Here is a 9,901-nt window from a genome sequence, read left to right as displayed (position 1 = left end):
GCAGGATCCAGGCTCTGAGCTGTCGGCACAGAGCCCAATGCAGGGCTGGAACTCACGAGCCATGAGATCATGACCTCAGCCAAAGTCAGACACTTAACTGATTGAGCCACCCAGGTGCCCCCCTTTTTTTTTAACTAGCTCCTCCATACCTTGTAAGTCCCCATGCAGAAGTCACTTACTTTATTTCTGAGTTTATTTATTTATTTTGAGAAAGAGAGAGAGAGAACAAGCACACATGAAAGCTTCAGAGGGGCAAAGAGAGAGGGAGAGAGATGATTCCCAAGCAGGCTCCCAGCTGTCAGCACAGAGCCTGACGCGGGGCTTAGTCTTACAAACTGTAAGATCACGACATGTGCCAAAATCAAGAGTCGGTCGCTCAACCGACTGAGCCACCGAGGCAGCCCTAGATATCACTAACTTTCAATTCGCCCAAAGTCTGGATTAGGTGACCCTCCTAGAGCTCTTGGTACACCTCTTTATCAGAGCTTCCTTTCCTATTTCTAGCTTGCCTTCTACTAAGCTCTCCTATAAAGCCCCTATAAGCAGGGACTAGCTCCAACCCAGTAGTTAGTAAAAACAGATGTTCAATGAATGAAGGAATATAAATGTTAAAAGTATCATTGTGAAAATATAAATTTCAAATCAGAGGATACAAATCAGATTTTACTAAGGAAAGATTTATCAAGTCCCTCTACCATCAAAGGGAATTGGAGATTATCTAAAACTATTGAGAAGAACTTACCAACATTAGAATCATGAGCAGAGAGCAGTTAATAGAGGTAGATTTCACATCTGGTCCTTGTGGAATTCTTTTCCAGAGTTCAATATCCAGATTCTTTGAGTCAAATTTTGGGACTGCCCAAGCATTCCATCATCCAGGATTTTCATAAATTATTGGATTCATAACCCACTCCGTATTTGAGAAGATGGGGATTGGAGTAAGGTAAGTGTTAGCTTTTCTGTTTTTTTTTTATTTTTCAGTTCTCCTATCTGGAGTCTTCATCAGGAGGTATGACTGGCTTTGGTTTAGGTTCTCTGGCCTCACAGTGTTTGAATATCCTATGCGTATGAAGAGATGCTGTGAAGTCTCTTGAGGAATTACGTCTTTTAAATTTTTCTTTTTTGTTTCATGACTAGCTACGTTCTTCACCATTGTTCTATCAATTTTTTCTTAATGTGACTCCACAGAGAGAAAAGTGGGTTTTGAAAAATCAACTTGCTGCCATTCCAGGATATCTTTTGGTCCAGATACATGCTAGGAATGTAGGGAATGAGCAATGGAATCAAACTTCAGAAACAACTCTGCTTTAGCCATACTATCTATGGACTACCCCCCATCCCACCCCACTGTCAACCTTCCTTAGCCCGGCACCCATGTTCGTTGTTCATTTAAAACCCTTACTATTAATAATTTATCTTCTTATTTATTATCTGTCTCCTTTACTAGAATGTAAGCTTCACGAGCACAGGGATTTTGTTTTATTCACCATTCTATACTCAACACATGGAACAGTAACTGATACAAGGTAGGCACTCAATAAATATTTGTTGATTGAATGAAAGATGCTTTTTAAAAAAAAATTCTTAAAAGGCTGATGCACACCTAGATCTCTTGGCATCTAATGCAGGTCCGGTTTGTAGCCCTGTCACCCTTAACACTTTTATCGATGACCAAGACGATAACGCGGATAGTGTGATCAACACATTCATACATGACATACCAACTAGAAAGGATAACAAATAAACCAGATGATACAATCAGGATCTCCCTCCACCCCCCAGCTAAATCCTGACAAAATGTAATCATGAATCACATCTGACAATATGAAGTTTCATAGGGACAAAGATAAAGTACTCAAAGATCCCAAAATTCAATTGTACAAGTACAGATTGGGGGCGAGAAGCCTTACAATTGCACACGTAGGAAGATTTAGAGTCTCCTGTAGATTGTTAGTAGATGATGAGTCAACATAGTGTGATGTGACTTCAAAAAAATCAATCTTTTGTTATATTAATAGAAATACAGTGTTCAAGTCGGGAAGTAGTTCTCTAGTACTCACTTGTGACCAGGCTACATTTGTTTCGTGTTGTGACTCCTGATCTTCAGCCTGTAAGAAAGACATTGATAAACACAAGATTATGCAAGAAGAGTGAAAGGATAAGGGATCTGGTAAACAGTATCATATAAAAAATGGTTAAAGAAATGTAATATTGTGTGTGAGTGTGTGAAGATGGGGATGTCAGCTAGCATATGTAGCTACCTTGCAAAGTTAGCGGGGCTATCCTGCTGAGGAGAGATTAGATTTTTTCCAAGTAATCCCAAATGACAGAGGGAGGACACGTGAGTGGAAGATGTAAGCATGTACATTTCAACCCACTAGAATTTATCAACAATTAGACTTGCCCACCCATCGAGTAAATAACTATTGGAGGTAGTAAGTTCCCTAACCCTGGGGCTATTCAAGCAGAATCTGGGCATTTTTACCCCATTTGCTGGATATATTTGTGATAGAAGTTCAAACGCTGGGGTGAGGGATCAGGTTCATCACAATAGCAAACACGTATTGAGTGCCTACCATATGGCAGGTACCATAATAAGTGATTAGTTTGGATTATTATGTTTAATACTCACATCAGTCATACTAGTTCCATCTCACAGATGAGAAACAATAAGGCTCTGAGGGGTTAAGTAATTTGCCCAAGGCCTTACACCTTGTACAAGGCAGAGCAAGAATATGAACTTAAGCAGTCACATCCCTGACCTTAATTTTTATTCTACAAAGGACTCTGCTTTGAGAAAACCCTTCTCTCCCACCCTGAGATTCTATCACTCTAATGAAGTAATCAAAGCAAGGAGCTTATTACCTCCAGTAGTAAATGATTCTATAGTAAATAGTTTCTTTCAATGTAGTATGCAGGCACTAAGTTAGTGTGGGTATTTGCCATTCGTGGTGCACCATATGGAGCCCAGCATAGGACCGGGCATAAAACAGGTGCTCAATAATTATTTATTAAGCAAAAAGAATGAGTGAATGCAACCACACTATATTGGCTGCATTTGAAATGACAAAATCTCAATATATTGTGCCCGAGGAAAAACAAATCAATATCTGGGTGGTCTGCAGAGGACACTTGGCAAAAAGTGGTAAAAATACATAATTTCTAGCAAAGGTCTTGAGAATTCCTGTCCAGTCATCTGGATGATACTCATTTCAACAAATATTTACCGAGTACCCTTCATGTGCTAGGTATGTGCAATGTGTTGAGGGTACAGAGGTGAATCAGAGGGGGGAGATGGACAGGTAAGCAAATTCTTCTGATGCAGTGTGCCAAGTGCTACTTCAAGAGAGAGAGAGAGACAAAGACAGGGAGAGAGAGAGAGAGAGAGATAAAGTTAAGTATTACAGAAGCATGGAACTAATTCTACTTAGTTGAAAGAGTCATCCAGTACTTGTTTTAAAAATGACTGCCAAGGGGGCACCTGGGTGGCTCAGTCGATTAAGCGGCCAACTTCAGCTTAGGCCATGATCTCATGGTTCGTGGGTTCAAGCCCCGCGTCAGGCTCTGTGCTGACAGCTCAGAGCCTGGAGCCTGTTTCTGATTCTATGTCTTCCACTCTCTCTGACCCTCCCCCACTCACACTCTGTGTGTGTGTCTCTCTCTCAAAAATAAATAAGCATTTAAACTTTTTTTTAAAAAGATAAAAATGACTGCCATATACTATGAGTTTCTTTGGTCTTCATAAAGACTGTGCGAGGTTGTGATCCCTCTTTTGTACAGAAGATGACATAAAGTTTCACAGAGGCTAGGTGAGTTCCCCAGGGTCGTGCAGCTGTATTAATAACTGCTGGCATTTACTGAGTGCTCAGGATACCTGCGGCTCTGTTTCAGGCCCTATGAAGACATCTCATACTCACAACTACTCTCGGAGGCTGTGAGGGCTATCACTGTTATTTTACAACAAGAAAACTGAGGCACAAGATTCAAATGACTCGCCTAGAGTCACATGGCTAGAAAGTGGAAAAACCAGGATTCGCATCTCTGCATTCTGGTTTTAGCAGGCACACACCTACCCGTGGGGCTAAATTACCTTTAGCTGGTGCCCTAAAGAGCTGAAACTCACTTGGATTCTGACTCCAAGTTCATTTCCCTTTCAAGTGACCTTGCCCTTTAGCGATATTGCTTCCAAATGAAAAGAAATGGTGTGTGCCTGGATATAAGGAGAGGTTGTGTAGGGCTGGCACCCTTGCGAGTGTTTGGGGAGAGGTATGGTAAAATCTAGAAGGTGCATTAGCTGTACACAGGGGTTTTCAGGGCAGCCAAAATTTGCCTTCTTGTTCTCTAGGGGCAGCACCCTGAGATCTGGGGACTATGATTTGTTACTCATAGGAACTAACCACAGACACTTACCCTGCAGCCTTTTAAAAGCTAGTTTAAATTTTTTAGAAGAAGACGACAGGATGTAAAACATTACGAATGAAGCAAGTTAAATTCAATACCTTATAAATAAGCAAGAATGGAGTTACAGAAAAGGAGAAATGAAGCACATAATTGCTTAAATTGTCCAAGCCTTTTCTCTATAATAAAAATTCTTAGATTGAAAAATAGTTCAATCCAATATTATTGTGCTTTAATAATTAAGTGGAGTTGGCTCTGTGGCAAATCTGAAAAAGAATTGGTTATTAACATGAATGAAGTAGATTACCCTTCCCTCAATAATTACTACTTCAGCTAATGTGGATATGATCCATCCAATTGGATCTGACTGCATTTTAAGGTATATATTTCCCATAGTTTTTGGAGATTTGGTAATTTAAAAATTAGCCAGAGGCTGAGATTTCTGGAGCAGGTTGAGGGACAGAAAGGGTCAACGTTGTTCAGCATCCATTCCTTCAAAGCAGGTGGGATTTTTTTGTTTGGTTTGGTTTTTAGTGTTTTGTTTTGGCATTTATGGAGCCCTGGTAGATTCACTGATTATCTCGGCCTTTGTGTTTATGGATTTCTATTTTCTTGGCTTCAGGTCCTTGGAAACATTTGTTTTGATGGTGGCAGAAGAGTTAGTCATGTTTTATTTTTGTTGTTCCTATTTATTTTTAAGATCCTTTCGTTCAAGTCAACTTACAAGGTATTGTGTAACCTGTATTTATGTCTCCAGAAATAAAATATTCTTGGTAGTAACTTCTAATACAACTTTAGAAGGATAGTTAATAATCCGATGTTCAGTTAATGCCCATCAGAATGATTCTGTGGTATTTGTAGCTAGAACAAAGGTAGGCTTTGAAAAATAATGTTTGAAATTTATAATTGGACTTGGCATTTAATGTGAAATTTGAAGTTTCACAGATCAATTAATTTTGAGTTACCACGCAGACAAATTCTTATAAACATATTTTCCTTTTCATCACTGAGTCAATAAAAGTTGGAAAACTCTTTTTCTCACACATTCCGTTCTTTAAGCCTGAAGGTAAATTGCCTTTAAAAACCACATCCCAAACAAACAGTTTTTCATAAAGTTATGAGTAAATGAATAGAGTGGGTTCTATTGGCATTTGGGATGCACATCTAATTAGAACTCTCAGTGTTTCAAACATATAATTTACTAACGTTGAGGTTTTTAATTCTTAACTTTGAGTCCACAGGGATGAAACAAGTGACCCTTGTTGAAAATACATCAAGAATCAACTTTCTCAGGTTGAGTTTTAGCTTGTTGGTCACCAAATCAAAAACTGTTGGTTCCCAGGGCTAAAGACTCTGAACGTTCTAAAGCTTATTAGAAGATCAAGGCAGAAAGCCAGCCTTACTTTGCTGCTGTGAAGAATAGATCTCCTCCCCTCCCCCTCGCCGTCTTCTCCTTGATGCTTCTTAGTCTGTGTCTCCATGAGAGATGCTCCATCTCACCTGGGTCCTTCTTTACTGTAATACGCCACATCCCCGCACATCCTCCATCACGTGGGGGAGGCAGAGAACCCTGTCTTTACAACGAGACATGAATATCATTGTTTGAACTGACTTGACATACTTTCTAGTACAAGGCTCTGTACTAGGTACCAACGAATGCTCTCACTCACCAGTGTTCATAACTTAAAAGTGCTAACCCAAGATTCACAACACACTTGATGGCTGTGTGACCTTCAGGGAGAAACTTAACCTCTCTCCAAAATAACTATTTCACAGGGTTATTGTGGTCAATGATTGAGATGATGCCACATCTACCAATGATTTTGCTTTAACATCTATGTTTAGAACAAAATGTTACTTTAATGATACTCTGTTTCATCGCGGAGCTGAGTATGGTTTCTTTCGGAGAAAATTACATGGGAACAAAAGAAAGAACACTAGATAAATGAGACTTCTTTATTTCAGAATAAATGAAGGGTTACTTATCTGATTACAGATCATTCAGATGATATAATGATTATTAGATGTCCATATGTAATTATAAAACATGCAAGTTTTTATAAGTTGGTTTTAAATAATTTTACTGATCTTAAAGAACTCATTTCCCCATAATCGAATAGCAAACCTTGCAGTATTCACTATTAATAGGCTAACATTACCCATTAACTTTTTCTTTAATTGCATCTACTACATGGCCCTACATTTATTTCAGTGATGTAAAAGGAGGGATCTCAACTGCTCGCTTTCTCTACATTCTAGAAAGGAGAGAAGAGCCTTCCTCCCACCCACTTACCTATGAAAAAAAGGACTCTCCAAGGCTGCCAGGAACTAACACTGTAGTAAAATTACAAGAAAATTTTGTTAAGAAACCTTTTCTCATCTGCAAGTATTTCACCGAAACCTGAGGTGCTACATTTCACACAAAGGTGACTTTGGAGGAGAAAATTGGTGCCAAACTGGATCCGTTGTTTTTGCGTTATGTAAGAAGGAGGAAAAAAAATGAACTGTTTACTCCGAAGCCATAAATTTAAGATTATCCTATTATACCAAATGACAGAAATTCCACACCTCAAACCTTAGGGTTATATTTTTATGAACTATTATCTGTACGCATTCAAAACTAAATATAATATTAATTTGCTTTGCCCAGTAATATTTAAAATATACAAAGTTATTTTATTCACTATGTCAGAAGTGAATTTTAGTTGAACTGTGAAAATGGTATTGCTATATAAAAGAATTTTTTTAAATAGCTTTTTCCTGATAAGGAATATATGTGTAGTATAAAAACTATAGAATATACAATAGAGTAAAAACAAGAAAATATAAATCACCAAGTCACTCATAATTCTATCATCCAGAAATATTTTCTTGCATTAACATTTTCTTGCATTTTTTAAATAATCGATGTTTATACATACACACACCTTAAAATATACATTATATATAAATGCATATTAGTGCTTTTTTATAGAAACTTTAAGGGGCGCCTGGGTGGCTCAGTCGGTTAAGCCTCCGGCTTCGGCTCAGGTCAGATCTCACGTTCGTGGGTTCGAGCCCCACGTCAGGCTCTGTGCTGACTGCTAGCTCAGAGCCTGGAGCCTGCTTCCGGTTCTGTGTCTCCCTCTCTCTCTGACCCTCCCCCTCTCATACTCTGTCTCTCTCTGTATCAAAAATAAATAAAACATTAAAAAAAATTAAAAAAAAAAAAGAAAATTTAAAACATAAACAAAAGTAGACAGAGAGCATAATGAACCCCATGTACTCATCAACCCATAATGGCCAACTCATCAATACCCTCTTCTTCCTCCCTATTCATTTTATTTAAAAATTTTTTTAATGTTTTATTTATTTTTGAGAGAGGCAGAGACAGAGAATGAGCAGGGGAGGAGCAGAGAGAGAAGGAGACACAGACTCTGGAATAGGCTCCAGGCTCTGAGCTGTCCACACAGAGCCCAACTCAGGGCTCAAACTCATGATCCAGGAGATCATGACCTGAGCCGAAATTGGACGCTTAACTGACTGAGCCACCCAGGTACCCCTCTACTCATTTTATTTTAAAGCAAATTCCAGAAATTATATAGTCTTAAACCAAAAATATTTCAATTTGGATCTTCAAAAGAAGGGTTTTTTTTTAAACATAACCATTATGACACTTAAACTCATTAATAATATTTTAATAATATGAATTAGTGTTCAAATTTCTAATTGTCTCATAAATATTATAATTTACTTTCATAATTTGTTTGAAGCAGGATCCAATTAAGGTCCACATACTGAGATTGGTTGACAGGTCTGTTAAATCTTTTTAAATATATATGGATTTCTACTGTACTATTTTTTTCTTTCTAATTTATTTGTTGAAGTAATCAAGATGTTTGTCCTCCAGAACTTCCCACACCTTGGATTTTTCACATTGCCTCCTCCTAGTATAGTGTAACATCTTCTCTGTCATGTGTTTTTCCTACAATTATCTACAGGCTTTATCAGATTCAGTGTTCTGGTTTTTGTGGGGATGGTTTTTGTTTTTTTAGAGTTTTTTTGGAAGACTGTTCATTGGTAGTTGTGTGTTTTGCCATTAAGAGGTGCACATTGTATAATACTCTCTTCTTTAATGTTACCTAGATTCATTAATTTATTAAGAACTGCAAAATAGTAATATTTTAATCTTATTATTCCTTGAGTTGATTTTCTGGCATGTGTCCATGGTGGTCAATCACGTGTTTGTTTAATTTTGCTTTTGGTGTTGTTGTTTTTCTTTTTTTAAATGTCTATTTATTTTTGAGAGAGGGGAGGGGCAGAGAGAGAGGAGGACAGTGGATCTGAAGCAGGCTCTGTGCTGGCAGCAGAGAGCCCGACTTAGGGCTTGAACTCAGGAACTGTGAGATGATGCCCTGAGCCAATGTGGAACGCTTAACTGACTGAGCCACAAGGTGCCCCATTGTTGTTTTTAATTATCATTTAAACTCATTAATTAAAACATATTCAATGTGTTTTAACACATTTTATTTATTTTATTAATGCTTAAATTATCCCTATTTGTCCTGTAGTAGCATCTTCACATTAGTTCCTGACTTCTTCTGACATGACCGTCGTAGTCTTTGACAGTGTCCTTGTTATTTGGTATAAGGTGGTCAAGGCTCATCTTGTATAGTTCCATGCAGTAAAAATCTATTTTTTAAAGTCTATATTTAAGACTTGAGTATGTATAAATATAATACCAAACCATAGGACAGAAGCTATTTATGTAACAAAGACTGGAAACAACCCAAATGTCCATTAATAGAAGACTGGTTGAAAAAGTATGGTACATCCACACAATGGAGTCCTATGCAGTTATAAAAGTTAATTAAGGACCTTTATGTATACTTACACAGATTGATCTCTAGGATACATTGTAAGTAGATAGACAAGGGGAGAAAAGTAAACCTACCATTTATGTAATAATGAGTATAAATATATATTTACATATGTAGGTACACATACATACGTACATACATACATACATACACATGTGGAAGGATAGACATCACAAAGTAATAGTTACCTGTAAAAGGGGGAAAGGAATGAAGTAGAAGGGATCGTGATAGAAACTAGACTTGTCTACCCTGAGACCTGACTTTGGAATTATGTAAATATCTACATAATTATAAAAATACTAAGCAAAAAAATCCAATTCCTAATTTTTAAAAAAAAGCCTAAATTTGTATACAATCAGTGACAGAGAAATTATTTTGAATAATTTTAAGACACAGCAATCTGACTACATATCCCTAACAGGATATTTCCTAAGGACAAAAAGAACTGCAAAAATACTTTTTTAACCAATTTTGGTAATCATATAGTTGGTGGTAGTGTCGATGTTGTTGTTCTGGGTAATATTGGACAAGCAAATATTAATTACAAGATCTTCTAATTCTATCATGTTCAGTGTCCTTGAGAATCAGGATTCACAACATGGGAGGAAGGAAATCGAGATGTAAAAGAGAAGAGGTTAGGTAAA

The 9,901-nt window shown here is 37.5% G+C and overlaps 1 long non-coding RNA gene across 1 annotated transcript; it reads right to left on the bottom strand.

The window, feature by feature from the left end:
- Positions 1 to 808: 808 nt before the first annotated feature.
- On the bottom strand, positions 809 to 5,918 carry LOC115278883. The gene is made up of 3 exons (XR_003903103.1): positions 5,802 to 5,918; positions 2,061 to 2,108; positions 809 to 1,255 (listed from the first exon to the last, which is right to left on the bottom strand). It is a non-coding gene; the product is annotated as an uncharacterized LOC115278883 (long non-coding RNA).
- Positions 5,919 to 9,901: the final 3,983 nt, after the last annotated feature.

The sequence above is a fragment of the Suricata suricatta genome, chromosome 2, assembly GCF_006229205.1.
Source record: "Suricata suricatta isolate VVHF042 chromosome 2, meerkat_22Aug2017_6uvM2_HiC, whole genome shotgun sequence".
NCBI lineage: Eukaryota > Metazoa > Chordata > Mammalia > Carnivora > Herpestidae > Suricata > Suricata suricatta.
Note: the sequence above shows the minus strand (reverse complement) of the source record. Positions and strands in the feature narration are given on the sequence as shown.